At 41.4% G+C, this 19,366-nt stretch overlaps 1 pseudogene; it reads right to left on the bottom strand.

Annotated features, from left to right (window-relative positions):
- Positions 1-18,469: 18,469 nt before the first annotated feature.
- Positions 18,470-18,702, bottom strand: LOC139243270 (U2 spliceosomal RNA; annotated as a pseudogene).
- Between the last annotated feature and the right edge of the window lie 664 nt (positions 18,703-19,366).

Consider the following 19,366-nt stretch of genomic DNA (forward strand, 5'->3'; position numbering starts at 1 on the left):
AGTGAAATTTCTTTTGTTTCTATGGATGCATATTCAGTTATGTCAGAAATGAAGATGACAGTTGGAGCCACTTTGAGGAAATAAACAATTCAGTGGCATGATTGATTCAAATTGCACCATTTGACTTAGCTGTTTTTCAGTGGGATTTTTACTGATGTGTTTCAATCCGAATGGTTAAATCTTTATTTAGCCAGGCAGAATTGCGCAATATGAAATTGCATTTCAAATATGGTGGTCCTACTCAATAATAAGAATGCAACCCCTGATAATTCACAAACTGGGTTAATTTTATCTGCATATAAATAGTTGTCAAGTTATATACAGATTGCAGATCTTGTTTTGCTTATGGAACAGTGGAGTATGGAAGCATCAGAAATGTATTTCATTCTAAGGAGCAAAAGTATGCTGAGCAATTTCAAAACTTGGGAAGCTTATGCAAGGACATTTCAGGACTACCAAACTATACACAGTCTGATACCAGGGTTTTTAAATGGACTGAAACCTGTTTGAAGTGTTGATCTCATTCCATTTTTTGTAACTTCAAAAAAAATAGGAATAAAAAAAAATTTCTTTGTTTTTCATTGAAGAATGGAAGTTGTTAAATCCAACTGTTTGACCTGGATTAATCATCTTTATAGTCAGATTTAGATACTTTTTTGATGCAGCTGCCATGTCTTCTCAACATTACTGTTTATTTGTCTCCGGCACAGACTCGATGGGCTGAATGCTCTCCTGTGCTGTACTATTCTGATTCTAATAATCAAATGATCACAAAAAGGTGTAAAAGTTTAAGGATGAGTCCATAACATGCAGCTTTTATATTTAATAGGTTACTGAAACAAATGCTGTAATATTCTGGAGGAAGGCGGGCTGGTATCCCAGGAGGCCGGGTTTCCCGCAGGCTCTGCCAACTTTAACGGCAGGGCCTGATTTGCATGTGAAGCCCGATTGAGAGAATGGTTGGCTGGCTGTGGTCGGGTAGGCCTATGGTCGCACAGAGAAAAGTGGAAGGGTTCGTGAGAGGGCCGGGCCATTAAATAGATCTGGGAAGGGGGTGGAAGTGATTCCGGGGGAAGGATCAGCAGAGCTCGGGGCCGGATGATCGAGGTGGGTAAAGAGTAGATCGGGGCCGGCCTCTGGAGGATCGTTGCCAACCTCAGCATCATCATAGGGATGGGTAAAGGGCGGGGGGGGGTAGAAGAGGGAAGGTAGACCGAGGGATGTGATCGGAAGCCTCGTGAGGGGGTCTCCGAATACGGGGGTTGGGATAGGTCAGGATCTGGAACCAGAAGGTAGGTATAAAGCCACTACCTCCTGGATCCTCTTTGAGAAATCTGATAGAAAATGATACCTATCCTCCATTGTTCAAACTAGCATTCACCAAATCTCATCAGTCAGCATTATGTGATGTCTTCAGTCAAAACATTATTTTTGTTTTCTAAGAATCCATCACCAAATTATGGAATTGTACCAAAAAGCTCTTCTGCACTCTTTGCTTATTTTCATATTTCTTTATAAATAACAACTTTCTGCATATAATTAAACATCATAGATTTTATATATCTGAATCCGATTCCATTCTATCAAAAAGGAGAACTGGTGTAAGCCATTCAAGCGCACCTTCTGTCAATCCCAGAAAAGCAATACAAACTTAACTTTGTATTAATTCACTTGAATATCACTTGGCATTGCACTCAAATGTGGATACCATTTTCTCATTTCTAAATGTGATCGTATCAATTCCTATTATGCCTAGCTTTAATGGTTAGGCACAGCAACGTTTTCCCACTTGCTTTTTGTGTGTCTATATGACAATTTCTAAATATATATTTATTTTCTCATGACTTGCATGCTGCCCAGCATAGATTGATTTATGTCTTTTAAGTGGCTTATGGAAAGTAAGCGGCTGATATGCTATGTTTTAATTGGATGCCTTGAATTGCAGGTTTAAAAATGCTAAACTTTGAAGTAATTATTTCAAACCAACTGATTCAAATTCTGGCTGTTGCTTCCACTTTCTCCCTTAAAATATAGTAACATAACTGCTGCAGCATAAATGTTCACAATAAATACAACTTGTATTGTTTTGAATTTTAAAAGCAAATTGTAGAAGTTGAACAAATTGTTTATCAAAAGGGGAAAAGTCAGATTATCTGATACACTTCAAATTTTTATTGGGTCGGGGGGACGATACGGTTAAGTAGACATTTTATTTTAGGTATGAAACTTGTGCAAATAGCATTTATTACCCTAGTGCTTATGTCCTCAATTTATTTTCCAGCCCATTATTTGTGACATGGAAGATTGGCCGTGATAAACGGTTGCGAGGATGCATAGGTACTTTTTCTGCCATGAACCTGCATTCAGGACTCAGGGAGTACACTCTTACCAGGTGAGTTCTGTTGAGGCTTTGCTTTCTTGTATTCTTTCTTTGTATTTCAGCACTCGTATTATTCCACTTGTTTGCCAGATACTCCCAAAAATACGTACGTTTGTTTAAAACTCCATATTTTCTGTCTACGTAGCAAGAGAAGAAATTAATCAGGTAACTGGTGCAATAGGGGTCTGGATAATACATTCATAATATGGGTTTGTATACGGATTTAATTAAATTAACCTAGTTCATGGACCTGAAATAATTCTGCCACTGCTGCATTTTCAGCATAAAACTGCTTGGTAACAATATAGAAACTTGTGTTTTGCAAGAGATTCTTCACTTATCCTCATAAAACTTAAGGTGCTGCCTTTTTGTTGCATATATAGTTAGAGATCTCTAGTTGGCTCAGTACAGTAAGTTATGGTACTGAATTGCTAGTAGATACTGTCTACACAGTTTTGTAATCAACGCTTATTTAGTCAATTGTGCAATTTTAAAAAAAAATTATATAATGCTGATTTCATTCAGACAGTCTCTTCATCTACATAGAAAAGAGCTTTGTCTAAAGTTTTCTGAAGAAAAATATCATCTGATTATTTTTAATTATTAGCAGGAGAGCTTGACTGGTTCCATGCTGATGGGCTTATTACTTGCAAGCAAGGCTTCCAAGGGATTTAGCCATGGTGCATCCTAAGGGCTTAAGTCCAGAACCAGAGAAAGGCCATTTAGCTTATCGAACCTGCTTATTGAGTCCATGCATAATTATTTTGTCATGCACTTTTGTAATCACCACTTGAATGCCGGACTTGCTAGTGACGCCATATCCCAAGAATGAATTTTCAAAAATTGAAGATAGGCAGTTGCAAAATGGGGTCTAATACTAGAACAAAACTATTTCTTTAAAGCTAGGTTAGATTGTGACGACTTATGTTAGAAAAATATTTGTATTATTTGGTCTGTATTGACACCAGCGTTCACAACTGTTTAATCAGTTGTAATGGAATTGCTCAGGTAGCTATCTCTCGTATTACTAGAGCCTGAGGAGAGCATTCAATTGTGACTGAAGTACAAATATAGCTGCGCATTTTCATTCTCTCCTTTTGCTCCCTCCCTTGCTCCTGGCCCCCTCGTTCCCTCCCTCTCTGTCTCTGGCCCTCCCTGCGATCTACTGTCAATCACTATTTGAATGGTTTAACTTCTTGCAGCAGCAATTTGATACTCCATTATGAGTATTGCTAACTTGTATGTTAACAGATCAAAATGCACAATGCTCAGATTTTTTATTAGCCGTGTTCCTCTTTGTTCTCTTTCACTTCAGCCCCCCTCTTCCCCATCCCAACCAAGAAACTGAAGTCGTTGCTTATCCCCATGTGGGTAGTTACAGAACAGCAATTGTAGATGACTGCCAACTCTCCGAAGGGCTGTACTATATAGAGCATGGATCGCCAGAACAGTGCAAAAAGGAGGAAATTAAACATCAAATGCAGACTGATGGCAATGATCTAGATTTAAGATTTTAACAAAACTAGGCTGCTGACCGTTTTGATAATAGAATTTTTTTTAACCTGGCAATTCACAAATATGCCAGTAGAATCCTTGAGCATTATAAGCCAGAAAACCTCATGCAAGAATATCCACAACAATAGAATTCTGTACTGTAAAGTGCAAATAGCAGTTGTCAGAGAATACTGATGTTCTTCAGAGATGTATATCCTTTGTGAATCACCTGGTGCTTTATTTGCAGTGATATTGTTACAGTTGCTCAACTATAAGAAATAGGAGCAGGAGTAGGCCATTTGGCCCCTCGAGCCTGCTCCGCCATTCAATAAGATCATGGCTGATCTGATCTTGACCTCATCTGCACTTTCCTGCCTGCTCCCCATAACCCTTGACTCCCTTATCATTCAAAAATCTGTCTGTCTCTCCACCTTAAATAAATATATTCAATGACCTAGCCTCCACAGCTCTCTGGGGTAGAGAATTCCAAAACTTTACAACCCTCTGAGAGAAGAAATTCCTCCTCATTTCTGTTTTAAATGGGCGACCACATATTCTGAAACTATGCCCCCTGGTTCTAGATTCCCCCACGAGGGGAATCATCATCTCTGCATCTACCCTGTCAAACCCCCTCAGAATCTTATACATTTCAGTAAGATCACCTCTCATTCTTCTAAACTCCAATGAGTATTGGCCCAGCCTGCTCAACTTTTCTTCATAAGACAACCCCTTTATCTCCGGAATCAACTTTGTGAACCTTCTCTGAACTGTCTCCAATGCAAGTATATCCCTCCTTAAATAAGAGACCAAAACTGTAGGCAGTACTCCAGTTGTGGTCTCACCAATACCCTGTATAGTTGTAGCAGGACTTCCCTACTTTTATACTCCATCCCCTTGGCAATAAAGGCCAACATTCCATTTGCCTTCCTAATTAGTTGCTGTAACTTTTTATGTTTCATGTACAAGGACCCCCAGATCCCTCTTACCTCAGCATTTTGTAATCTCTCCCCATTTAAATAATTTTGCTTTTTTATTTTTCCTACCAAAGTGGATAACCTCACATTTTCCCACATTATTCTCCAACTGCCAAATTTTTGCCCATTCACTTAGCCTACCTATATGGACGTGTTTATTTGTACTAATAAAATGGTCTCTGATTGGCTCTCCATTATCACATGACTTATTGCTGATTGGTCCCCTTGGATTATAAGCCACGTCCTAAAGTTTTTCTGGAATGTAATGTCGCAAATTTGGCTGCATTTCACTCGGTCCCTTCAATCCGAGTTTTGACTGACTTTGCAAATTGTAATTCGATCCATTCTGACTTCAGAAGCTAGAGAGGATAGATCTCGAACAACCCAGCAAAAGCCACCAAGTTCCAGCCGAAGTCCCTTACCCCAGCGCAAGTGCATCCCTCCCCCAGCACAAGTGCTGCCTCCCCCCAGCCCGAAGTCCCTTACCCCAGCACAAATGCCTGACCTTACCCCCCCCCCCGCCATAGATATGGGGCATTGTGTGGGTCACAGATTATTAACAGGTTTATAGGGTATGAAGTGAATAGTGACAGTGTCGTGACTTCAGGATTTCAGCCACTCCCAACGATGTCCCTGACACACCGAGCTTTCCAAGAAACGTGATCCGTCTTCCCCGAGCTCCCTATCTCCCCTTTCTCTCTCTCTCTCTCTCTCTCTCTCTCTCTCTCTCTCTCTCTCTCTCTCTCTCTCTCTCTCCCCCTCTCCCCCTCTCCCCTTCCCCCCGGGCCCCTATGGCTCACTCCCCTCTCTCCCCCTGTCGCCGCCGCCTCCCCGGCTTGGTCGGAGGTTCTGCAGCTGGCTTGGACAATGTGGTCAATTGCGAGGCCCACATCTGGTTCAGGGCCCCACTTTCGGTTCCGGGCGGTAGGTGTCGGGGTGGGTTCTGGGGGACGCAGGAGCAGAAGGAAGAGAAAAGTGTTAGTACAATAGTTACTCCGTATCTATTTCCCTTTGCAGATTCCTTGCGTCCTCCTCATAACATGCTTTCCCACCTATCTTTGTATCATCAGCAGATTTGGGTACATTACACTCGGTCCCTTCATCCAAGTCATTAAGGTAGATTGTAAATAGTTGACTCTTCAACACATCTAATTTTCCTAATGCTTATAAGTACACAATTGAAATAAGTACAGGTATCTTCCTTCTACAACAATCAAAAGTAAAGTTGATTCAACTACTTGTGGGAATCATCGGAAGATCTTTGTTACAGGTTACACAGTTTATAGTAAAGCAAGCGTAAATGTTGGATCTTGGCCTCTGGGATTAACATCCACAGTGGTGTAACAGAAGATACTTCAGTATTTGTTTGAATTTGGTCTCTGCAAACCTTTGTTGCCTGAATTTGGTCCACTGCACTCTGGTAAATCAAAAATTCCATCTGGGAAGACTGCATTGTTGGTGGTCTTAGCTATACCCAGAGTTGTTGATCTCCAGGCTGCAGCAATCAAACAACTATATTTAGCATGACAGCTAAATGGTATTTAAGCTGCAATTGTAACAGGTGGTTACCATTCCATCATTTTACTCACTGCCTCCTATCTAAACTGGAGCATTTTTTATTTTGCAGAATGATCAGATTCAATTCCGTCATGGGGGAACATGCTAGAATCTATTATTAAGGATGTGATAACAGGACACTTAGAAAATAATAATAGGATTAGGCAGAGTCAACACGGATTTATGAAAGCGAAATCATGTTTGACAAATCTGTTACAATTTTTTGAGGTTGTAACTAGTAGAATAGATAAGGGAGCACCAGTGGATGTGGTGTATTTGGATTTTCAGAAGGCATTCGATAAGGTGCCACACGAGGTTATTAAACAAAATTAGGGCTCCTGGGATTGGGGGCAATATACTAGCGTGGACTGAGGATTGGTTAACGGACAGAAAACAGAGTAGGAATAAACGGGTCATTTTCAGATTGGCACGCTATAACTAGTGGGGTGCCGCAAGGATTGGTACTTGGGCCTATTCACGTGATTTGGATGAGGGGATCAAATGTAACACATCCAAGTTTGCTGATGATACAAAGCTAGATGGGAATGTAAGTTGTGAGGAGGGTGCAAAGAGGCTCCAAACGGATATAGACAGGCTAAGGAAATGGGCAAGAACATGGCAAATGGAATATAATGTGAAGAAATATGAAGTTATCCATGGCAGAGTATCTTTTAAATGGTGAGAGATTGGGAAATGTTGGTGTTCAGAGGGACCTAGGTACCCTTATACACAAATCACTGAAAATTAACATGTAGGTACATCACCATCATCATCATCATCATCATCATCATAGACAGTCCCTCGAAGCGAGGATGACTTGATTCCATGCCAAAAAGGGATGAGTTCACAGGTGTTTCAATGAAGGACTCAATATTCCATATCCCGAACTACATCGTGAAGGGTGGAAGATGCCTGTGCTTGAATTTTTTTTTAACGTGTGGTGGTCGTTGCACACCAACCACCACACGGACTTGACAGAGCTAGGTCTTAATCCAGTGGCAAGGGTTACCCAAGACTAACTGGAGACCAGCTCTGCTGCCCAGACTGAGCGCGCACACATATTGCAGTGTGGGCTGGCCCGTGTTGCCCCTGGGCCCTCACCTCTTCTGGGCCCCAGATTCACACCTCTCCTGGGCCCTGGTCACTTCCCTCTACAAACTCTTGCCGCTCCTTCTCCCCTCCTGCTGTGCCTGTCCGCATTGCAATCAGCGACCTGGCTTCGCAGCCGTCACCTTCCTGCAGCAGCACGCGCTGCTCCCTGCAGTGGTATGCCGCCGCACGCTACTCCCTCTAATGGCCCCGGCCTGCTGATGGTTTTGCAGGCCGGGACCATGCCGATTTCCGGGCCGGGCCTTTGTGTGGAGCAGGTACAGCAAACAATTAAGAAAGCACATGGTATGTTGGCCTTTATTACAAGAGGATTTGAGTATAAGAGTAAAGACATCTTCTTGCAATTATACAGGGCCCTGGTGAGACCGCACCTGGAGTATTGTGTACAGTTTTGATCTCCTTATCTAAGGAAGGATATACTTGCCATTGAGGGAGTGCAACAAAGGTTCACCAGACTGATTCCTGGGATGGGGAGTCCTATGAGGAGAGATTTTCTCGGCCTATATTCTCTACAGTTTAGAAGAATGAGAGGTGATCTCATGAAACATACAACATTGTAACAGAGCTTGACAGTGTAGATGCAGGGAGGATGTTTCCTCTGGCTGGGGAGGCTAGAACCAGGGGTCATAGTCTTAGAATAAGGGGTCAACCATTTAGGACTGAGATGAGGAGAAACTTCTTTACTCAGAGGGTGGAGTCTTTGGAATTCTGTCCCCCAGAAGGCTGTGGAGGCTCAGACGTTGATTTTTGAAAATTAAGGGATATGGGAACACTGCAGAAAAGTGAAGTTAAGGTAGAAGATCAGTCCTGATCTTACTGAATGGCAGAGCAGGCTCGAGGGGCTGAATGGCCAACTACTGCTCCTAATTCTTATGCTCTTTTTCTGTTCTTCACACACTAGTAAACGTACATAATAGTGGAGGCAAAAATACTGGAATCAATTAAAAATCAATTGGATGCTACAACAGGGGGAACTTTACAATCTCTCTGGATGGATGAATCAAGATGGGCTGAATAGCTTTCTATATCCACAATGACCTTGTGATAAGGGCACAGATTTCAGTTCATATTGGACACTCTCTGCTTCGAGTTGTGAACATGAGGTCGAACAAAGGCACTGTTTTCCACTCTCTATTTTTGAACCTTATTAAACAAGTCAAAAGGAATTGATACTATGGGGGGATTTATTTTGTGCTTCTAATTTTTTTTTTTTTTAAAAGCTGTTGATGACATTCATTTCTGGTCTCTGCTATCATCAAGCTCTAACTCGTAATTACTGTTAAGGGATCTTTTTCTAATTTGCTATTTTTTTGTCATTCTGCTATTTTTTTTGTCATTCTGCTAGTCATTCTGCCTGTGCTTTGTTCTCTGTGCAAATTGAATTGTAAATTGTCAGGGTCTTGGCAGAACTTTGATATACAGTCGTAATAAATTGTTCTTTAGTATTTTATGTAATATCCTGTACTTCATCTTTGATTGTGGACAATTGACAGAAATGTAGGCGGAGACTCTTAAAACTATATATAAATCTAGAATTCTCTCGTTTTTAGTTCTGGCAAAATATCCTAACTCTGGAAAATTTGCATAATCCACATATGGTGCATCATGACAATCTGTGAAGCACTTTTTCATCTAATTGTCCTGTAGCTTTATGGAGTCATGTTCTTGAAGAAGGTATGTTAACCTCTTGTAGACTTGATCCAATTTTATACTTAAGTTGGGCTGTTTCAGTATCTTGCCCTGTCATATGGCAGCTGTGTATTTAACCTGTACATTTACTGTCCAAGTAGTTGTAACCTATATGCATTAGCTATCTGGAAAGAAGGGCAATAGAATTAATTTTGGATTGCTCCAGCAGACAGCCAGCCCAGACACGAGGACCAAACAGTCATCATCCTTGCTGCAAATGTCTCTAGTCCGGTGGTGGTGTATTTTTTTTATCATGCGTAAGAGACGGGACAAAATTATTAGCAGCCCATGTGATTTCCAGTGAGCAATATACTGCAATTATTATATATATATATATTTATATATATATGCCCTATGTATACATAATGAGTACTCTTGGAGTGGAATACCTCGGAATGGTGCTGGGACCACTCCTGTTTCTAAATTATATAAATGGCTTGGATTTAGGAACTCTATGCAAAGTGGCCAAATTTGCTCTTGACTTGAAGGTGTAACTGGAGGAGGCAGCTCAAAAATTACAGAATGGGCAAAGTATATAAGTAGGCAGACAATGGCAGATGAAATTTAATGCAGATAAGTCTAAAGTGCTTCACATAAAAAGGAAAAATTGACAATAAGCACACTCTATGAATGATGAAATAGCTAATGATGAAGTTGAAAGTGATCTCGGAGTCTTAGTACAATAGAATGTCAGAAGACGTAATAATCAGGTTTGTGTAGTGTTTTGGTCAGATCTCACCTTCAATACTGCGTTCAGTTAAGTTGCCAAGAAACGAGACATTCAGTGCTAGAGGCAGTACAGAGGAGAGCCATGATGCTGATCCTTGGTGTCAGGGCTCAGAGTTATAAGGAGAGACTAGAGAAACTTGGGGGCATTTCAGCCTGGAAAGGAGGCATCTGAGAAATAACCTTGTATGGAATATATTTGATTGTAGAGAAGTAAAAAATTAACCTAGGCTTATTACATTAAATTAAACTGTAGGAGTAGAACTAGGGACATGAGTTCAAATTAGTAAAGATAATTTTAGGACTGATATCGGGAAATTCTTCACGCACTGTGGTAAACGTACATAATAGTGGAGGCAAAAATACTGGAATCCATTAAAAACCATTGGATGCTACAACAGGGGGAACTTTACAATCTCTCTGGATGGATGAATCAAGATGGGCTGAATAGCTTTCTACATCCACAATGACCTTGTGATAAGGGCACAGATTTCAGTTCATGTTGGACACACTGCTTCGAGTTGTGGTCATGAGGTCGAACAAAGACACTGTTTTCCACACTCTGTCTTTTTGAACCTTATTCAACAAGTCAAAAGGAATTGATACTATGGGGGGATTTATTTTGTGCTTCTATTTTTTCTTTTTTCTGTTTTTTTTAAAAGCTGTTGATGACATTCATTTCTGGTTTCTGCTATCCATCAAGCTCTAACTCGCAATTACTGTTAAGGGATCTCTTTCTAATTTTTTTTTAAATATATTTTTTTATTTTGATCATTCTTAGCCCCAATAATAGCTAGTGAGCTATTTTTGGAGAATAATTCTTTTTTGATAAATATTTTTAAAAGATTTATCCCCCAGTAACTGCTCATTTTTATATTGAAAAAAAAATTGCATTTGTATCTCAACCTGTACCAAATACCGCTCACCATCACATCTGTGCTCACTGACCTACATTGGCCCCCAGTTCACCAACGCCTTGATTTTAAAATTCTCATCCTGTGTTCAAATCCCTCAGCGGCCTCACCCATCAATATCTCTAACCTCCTACAACCCTCCAGTACTCTACATTCCTCCAACTCTGGCCTCTTGTTCACCTCCCACTTCCTTCACTATATTAGGCCCTAAGCTCTGACATTTCCTCCCTAAACCCCTCTGTCTCTCCATTCCTCACTCCTTTTTAAGACCCTCCTTAAAACCTATTAGAGTTTTTAGTCACCCAACCAATATCTTCTCCTTTGACTCTGCCAATTTTGTCCGATTACTCTCCTGTGATGAGCCTTGACCATTTTCCTACTTTAAAGGCGCTGCATGAATGCAAGTTGTTGTTGTTAGAACGGAGCAAAATGATCTAGCACAGGATTATGGAGATTAAAAGCGGTCAAATTTGCAAATATCAGTGAGAGAATTAAGTTTGGTCGTTGAGGACCAGAATGTGAGATACTCCAGTTGACTTTAACCGCTGCCCAATACTAGCTTGATTTTTTTTTCCCCCAAAAGATCTCTGCACATTTCTCCATGTTATTGCTGAAAGTGAAATATATATGTAGTGCTGCAGACTGGTTACCTGTTTGTTGCCTTATCAGGCAGGAAAAGCTACCGGTTGATTTGTCGAATCTCTTGATTTTTTTTTCCATTTTAAGAATTATTTCCTCATGATCTTCTCCATAACACCTGGAAGAGGTGTGACAATATCATATGAAAGTAGTTGCTTCACCTATAACTAAAAGAGAAATTGCTCCAGCAATGAAATTGTTTCATATACAGGGCCCAAGTTTCCACACGATAAAAAACGGGCGCCCCTCTGAGCTGGGCGCCCGTTTTGCGCGCCTAAAACGGCGCCTAAAAAAAAACGCGCTATTCTCGAGCGCCCTGCAGCTCCTTGTCTGCCTGGCGCGGCGCCCAGGGGGCGGAGCCTACACTCGTGCCGATTTTGTAAGTGGGAGGGGGCGGGTACCATTTAAATTAGTTTTTTTCCTGCCGGCAACGCTGTGCGTGCGCGTTGGAGCGTTCGCGCACGCGCAGTATGAAGGAAACATTGGCACTCGGTCATTTTTGTAGTTCTTTGTAGCTCTTTAATTTTTGAACATTTTTTAATAAAAGCACACTGCCCTTCCATGATCAGCACTGAGGCTTCTTGCAGCAGTGAGAAGGCTGCAGGAAGCCTCAGAAAGTTGAGGCAGCCGTTTCCCACCCCCGCTCGCCGTCGGGAACGAACGGAACGGCTCCTCCCCCCCGCGGGAACGAACGATGGCTGAAGCACTTTCACACAGGTAGGAAGATGGTTTATTTAATCTTTTCTTTGCTTATAAATGTTTATTCAGGTTGGATTTATTTGTATAATATTTGTAGAAGTATAAATAAGGATTTATTATAGAATTTAATGACTTCCCTTCCCCCCCCCCCCCCCCCACCTCGTTCTGGACGCCTAATTTGTAACCTGCTCCTGATTTTTTAATGTGTAGAACAAGTTTTTTCAATTCTACAAAAATCTTCACTTGCTCCATTCTAAGTTAGTTTGGAGTACGTTTTCACTGTGGAAACTTTGAAATCAGGCGTCAGTGGCCGGACACGCCCCCTTTTGAAGAAAAAATTCTGTTCCAAAGTGGAACTGTTCTACCTGCCTAGAACTGCAGAAAAAAAAATGTGGAAAATTGCGATTCTCTACCAGTTGCTCCTAAAAATCAGGCGCAAATCATGTGGAAACTTGGGCCCACAGTGACTAGACTTCAAAAAGTACTTCATTGGCTGTAAAGTGCTTCGGGACGTACTGAGGTTGTGAAAGGCACTATATAAAAGCAAGTCTTTTTTTTAATATATCATTTCAGCATTTGGTTTCAACTTAAAATATGGCTACACTAAGTATAGCAGCTCTAGTTTAGGGCTGCATTACTGACCTCTTGGGACTAGGCAACACTACTGTAATTGTAAATCTTTTTTTTAAAAGGCAAGAGTGACTAGATTAAATAAGAGGCAAGGGATTGCATAACTTAATTTCTACCTCAGTTCTTCGCACCATTAAAGAATATTTAATTTTGAATTTATATGGAGGGAATGAGCGTATAAAGGATGCATATTGTTTATTGCAGCTTTTAAACTCCCAGCTTCTGAAGTTTTAAAGTATTTGAAAACTATTTTCTTCACTTCAAAACTTTCCTTTTATTCTCCCTCTTGCTATAATGTAGAAATAGGTCATTGTATTTGATAGTTTTCCTATGGATTTTTTTCATTTGCAGGATGTGAGCAAGGTGGCGGTGGGTTGCCTTGAACCACTGCAGATCATGTGGTGAAGGTGCTCCCACGATGATATAGGTAGGGAATTTCAGGATTTTGACTTGTGATAATGAAGGCATGTCAGTGGTGTGACTGGGAGGGAACCTTGGAGGAAATGGTGTTTCCATGCACTTGCTGCCCATGTCCTTCAAGGTGGTGGAGGTTCTGCCCAAAAAACTTTGGCAAATTGCTGTAGTGCATTGTGTGGATAGTACACACTGCAGCCAGGGAACACTGATCCTGGAGTGGGTGGATGTTATCGCACATGAGAATGTGTGTGTGCATATGATGTTTTTATTTCCATTGAATAATGTAATGCATGAATGTCAGTCCAATTAGGATGTCAAAAGCTGATATCTATTTGCAGCATGTAACTGGTAGATAGGGCTAATGTTTAATTATGTTGCTGTTGGTTCAGTTATCCATTGAGGTTTATGGTATAGAAGGATGCTCTTTAGCCTGTTGGCCCTTTTCTTTTTGCTGCAATCTCCCCATATTCTTATATATTCCTTTATTTGAAATATGTTTCCAGTTTCCATTTAAAAAATGCAATAGTATCTGCCTTTACAATTCTCTGGAAAAATATTTCATGCTGCAGCAAGCCTCTTTGCAAAGAAATTTCTTATAAGCCCCTCACCTCCTGACTTTGTGACCATATCAAGTTGACCCTTTGTCGTTGACTTGCCAACAAGAGTAAATTGTCTTTCCCTGTTTATCTTGGCAAAACTCGTCATAATTTAAAAAAAACTAATTAAACCTCCTCTTGGCCTTCTCTGCTCCAGTGGAAAGAGTCCTAGTATCATCTCAAATCTTTCTTGTAACTATAGTTTTCCATCCTTGGCATCCTGCTGGTGAAAATACCAGATGCTTTGAAAATAGGGAATAATGCCATCAGCGAGGGTATAATATGAGCACTGGAAATTTCTGTTGTGGAGACATAAGAACATAAGAGATAGGAGCAGGAATTGGCCATAGGCTCCTCGAGCCTGCTCCGCTATTTAATAAGATCATGACTGATCCGATCATAGACTCGGGTCCACCTCCCTGCCCGCTTCCCATAACTACTTATTTCCTTATCGTTTAAGAAACGATCTATTTCTGCCTTATATTTATTCAATGTCTGAGCTTCCACAGCTCTCTGAGGCAGTGAATTACACAGATCCACAACCTTCTGAGAAGAAATTTCTCCTCAACTCAGTTTTAAATGGGCGGCCCCTTATGTGCTTTTAGTTTATGGCAGTTGTATATTTGTGTTCATATTAAATTAAAATATCTGACAAAGGTGAGGAAACCTTCTGATAATATAACCTATTATCTTGCCTCTTGCATCCATCTCACTTTCCATCTGCGCAGTATCTCAATAATATTGTGACAATAATTTAATTATTTACAATCATTAACCTAATTTAAGTGTTTCAAACATCCAATAAGTTATTAAAAAATAAAAATATTCTCTTGACTTTTAATTTCACTCAATAACTGGAGCGGCTCCAGACCTGCTGCGTGAAGTAACTTTACCATCATAGCTGTACCAGTTATGATGTAGGCTTTTGACTAATTGTATAGAGAAATGTTTGCTATATTTCTTTAAAGAAATATAGTTTGCAATGTTTGTAAACACCTTAAGCATATTAGTGGCATATCACTTGAAACACCAATGTGCAGTATTGCAGAGTGATGTGATTTAGGATGTATTCACACGTTGTCATAGCATTGCACCAAAGCAGTTTCCACTCTGACGCACTGCTAAAGATGGTCTTGTGTATTCGCAATGTCATGCTGACTCAGAAGTAGATCTAGCAGCAGTGTAAACATGAGCTTCTGCAGTTCAGGTTCCAAAGGGCTGAGTAGAGCAAGGGCATGATTATAAGGGCAAGAGAGGGGGAATAATGGAAATCTTTGCTGAATTGGGGATAATGGGAAAAAAGCATTTAAATTGCACTTAAATTAAATGAACTCGCTTGCTGTGATGTCATGAAACAACATTAACAGCATTCGCAACCAATAAAAAACGGCTCTTCAAATCCAAAGCAAATTTTCGTACGATTTCCTCCGTTTGCTTCCTACATTATTCCCACATTTGATTCTTTACTACAATGAGTGCTTGTTTTGCTTTGTGATTCATTTATTGCTGAAACTATTAGACCTAATTCTAGTGTAAGAAATATTACTGCAGCTCCACGTGCCTTTTCCCACTCGTGTTAGCTTGAATACCATTTGCTTTGTAGCAAAGCTAGGACCTCGAATTGAAAATTGATGCACTTCTATAATCTGTGCATTAAGTAGGCTTTGTCCAATTCGAGCTTAATCTCTTTGATGATTTACAATCTTTCCAACTACTGCAGTAAATGTTTTTAGCTTTTACATTGCATTGTGTATTCAATAAATGCTTCAATAAGAAGTCTATTATCACCTTGTCTACCAACTTTCTAACAGATTGAATTGCCATTTAATTCCTGGAAATGCCCATCTGTTTATAGGTCCGTCAACAATGACACTGGGGGGGGGGGGGGGGCGCAAAATTTCCCCTTTCGAAAAGCCCTGTTTGCTCCTTTAGGCGGCCCTAACTGGACAATGAGGGCTTTTCGCCCGGAAGCAGGCAGTGGAAGCGACCTGCCCACAATTGCCCCCCAGGATGGCGGCGGTGGGAACGGATTGCTGCTGCGCTCCGCAGTTTTCGCCCTGGGCAGCGGTGCACACGCCAATTGTTTTCATCCCTTACCGCCCTGAGGAACGAGGTTGACGCCGGGCGATGCCCCCAACACCTTTGCGAGTCGCAAAGCTGTTGGGGCTGGGGATTCCTGGCCACCCTTAAAGCCGGCATATTTTTCTTTGTTGTCGGCTGACTTCAGAGTTGGCCCGACAGTGGTGGCCGCTGGTTTGCCTGGCAACCCCTCTTGGGTGCTAGGCCACTGGCTCAGCTGAAACCCTCCCTGGCGGCCCAGTGGTGCCACGGAGCCGGCTCCATGATTCACAACGTTCCTCTCTAAGAGAAGGGGAGGGATGTTGTGACATGTCAGCGCGATGTGGCACGTCTGCATCACGCTGACATCATCAGCGCAGCGCTGACTCACCGTACCCCGAGATTTTTTACCGCTGGGTGAAAAAAATAATCACCTAATTCAAATGAAGCGCCCAAACCGAGTGAGGGGCAATTTCACCCCCTTGATCTTTTAACTCTATTCTTGCCATAAGAGAAAATACTGCTGACTAAAATCTCTTGTATTAATTAATCACTTTAAAGCTACAGTACCTATGGATGTGCTAAAGCAACTTAATGGTAGAACTATTCCTGCTTTTACTAATGGCATTTTTAAACCTAATGCTGGCTGACAGTTCTTCATTAGTGCTAGGGGATTCGCTAGTTAGGGGAGTAGACAGGCGATTCTGCGGCCGCAGACGTAACTCCAGGATGGTATGTTGCCTCCCTGGTGCCAGGGTTAAGGATGTCTCTGAGAGGTGCCATTACACTACTAGATGTATTCTATAGACCACCAAATGGTGAGGAAGATATGGAGGAGCAGATTTGCAGAGAAATTAGAGAGGTGGAAGAACTCTAGAATAGTAATAATGGGGGATTTCAACTATCCTAATATAGATTGTAATAGCGTTAAGGGCAGAGAAGGGGAAGAATTTCTGAAGTATGTTCAGAAGAACTTTCTTGATCAGTATGTTTCTGGCCCGATGAGGGAGGAGGCATTGCTAAATCTGGTTCTGAGTAATGAGGTAGGTCAAGTGGAGCAAGTGTCAGTAGCTGAACATTTAGTGTCGTAAGGTTTAGATTATGTATGGAAAAGGACAGCGAGCAATCTGGAGTAAAAATACATAATTGTAGGAGATGAGAACGGATCTGGTCCGGGTAAATTGGAATCAAAGATTGGCAGGCAAAACTGTAATGGAACAATGGGCTGTCTTTAAAGAGGAAGTAGTTCAGGTACAGTTGAGGTACATTCCCACTAGGGGGAAAAGCAGGGCAACTAAAGTCAGGGCTCCCCGGATGACAAAACAGATGAAGAATATGATTAAGCAGGAAAAGAGTGTGTATGACAGATATCAGATTGCTAATACATCTGAGAATCAGGCTATATATAGAAAGGTCAGAGGAGAAGTGAAACAGGAAATTAGAGAGGCAAAGAGAGTATATGAGAATTGAATGGCAGCCAACATAAAAGGTAATCCAAAAGTCTTCTCTAGGCATATAAATGATAAACGGATAGTAAGAGGAGGGGTGGGACCAATTAGCGACCGAAAAGGAAACCTATGCATAGAGACAGAGGGTATGGCTGTGAGGTACTCAACTTTGCATCTGGCTTCACCAAGGAAGAGAATGCTGCCGTAGACATAGTTAAGGAGGTGGTAGCGGAGAAACTTGATGGGATAAAAATTGATGATGAAGAGATATTAGAAAGGCTGGCTGTATTTAGAAAGTAGATAAATCACCAGGAGCGGATGGGATGCATCCTAGTCTGTCTGTCTTTGATTTAAGATGCTGAGGGAATTGTGGGCAGAAATCGCGAACGTACTGGCCATAATATTCCAATCCTCCATAGATACTGGGGTGGTTCCAGAGGACTGGAGAATTGCAAATGTTACTCTTTTTATAGAATCATAGAAAATTACGACACAGAAGGAGACCATTCGGCCCATCGCGCCTGTGCCGGTCAAAAAAGAGTTACCTAGTCTAATCACATCTTCCAGCATTAGGTCCATAGTCCGTAGGTTATGGCTCTTTAAGTACACATCCAAATACCTTTTAAATGTGATGAGGGTTTCTGCCTCTACCACTCTTTTAGGCAGTGCGTTCCAGACTCACCACCCTCTGTGAAGAAATGTTTCCTTATCTCCCCTCTAATCCTTCTATTTTCTACTAACTACTTTAAATCTATGCCCCCTGGTTATTGATCCCTCTGCTAAGGGATCAATATCCACTCTATCTAGGCCCCTCATAATTTTATACACATCCTTCTTGTAGTGTGGTAACCAGAACTGCACGCAGTACTCAAGCTGTGGCCTAACTAATGTTGTATACAGTTCTAGCATAGCTTCCTTGCTCTTATATTCTATACAAAGATTTGTAAAGGTAAACCCAGCAACTACAGACCAGTCAGTTTAACCTCGGTAGTGGGGAAGCTTTTAGAAACAATTTTTTTTTTTTTTATATAAATTCGTAGCCAATCGTTCCAATTCTTTGTCAAATCACAAACGCCAGAGGTCACCTTGCACATGCCAAGGATCACTCTGCGCCAATGCTCTTAGCCAAAAGGCCTAGAGCCACTGCACCGTTCCTGGAAGTACTGCAATACCAGGTTCGTGCCATGGAGGTGGATGGGTCAAGCCACCTCACACACCTCCGTGGAGGTGGATGGGTCAAGCCACCCCACCCACCTCCTGTTTCCAAAAAAGCAAGCATATACCTTCCTGACCAGGGAGAAACCACCCGGAGGTCATGGTGGCTGGTCAGGTCAGTTACGCATGATCTTAGCCAAAAGGTCGAGAAGCAATTTTTTCTCAGATCACAAACAGCCAGGTGTGGGTTAATTAAGGAAAGCCAGCACGGATTTGTTAAAGGCAAATCGTGTTTAACTAACTTGATCGAGTTTTTTGATGAGGTAACCGAGAAGGCTGATGAGCGTAATGCAGTTGACGTAGTGTACGTGGATTTCCAAAAGGTGTTTGACAAAGTGCCACATAATAGGCTTGCCAGCAAAGTTGAAACCCATGAAATAAAAAGGACAGTGGCTGCCTGGATACGAAATTGGCTAAATGACAGGAAACAGAGAGTAGTGGTGAACGATTGTTTTTCAGACTGGAGGAAGGTATACAGTGGTGTTTCCCAGGGTTCGGTTCAAGGACCACTGCTTTTGTTGATGTATATTAATGACTTGGATGTGAGTGTACAGGACACAATTTCAAAATTTGCAACTGACAGAAAACGTGGAAGTATAGTGAACAGTGAGGAGGAGAGTGATAGACTTCAAGATGACATGGATAGGCTGGTGAAATGGGCAGACACATGACAGACGAAATTTAACGCAGAGAAGTGCGAAGTGATACATTTTGGTAGAAAGAATGAGGAGAGGACATATAAGCTAAATGGTACAGTCCTAAAGGGCGTGCATGGACAGAGAGACCTGGGCGTATGTGCATAAATCGTTGAAGGTGGTAG

This window comes from Pristiophorus japonicus, unplaced genomic scaffold, assembly GCF_044704955.1.
Source record: "Pristiophorus japonicus isolate sPriJap1 unplaced genomic scaffold, sPriJap1.hap1 HAP1_SCAFFOLD_1662, whole genome shotgun sequence".
NCBI lineage: Eukaryota > Metazoa > Chordata > Chondrichthyes > Pristiophoridae > Pristiophorus > Pristiophorus japonicus.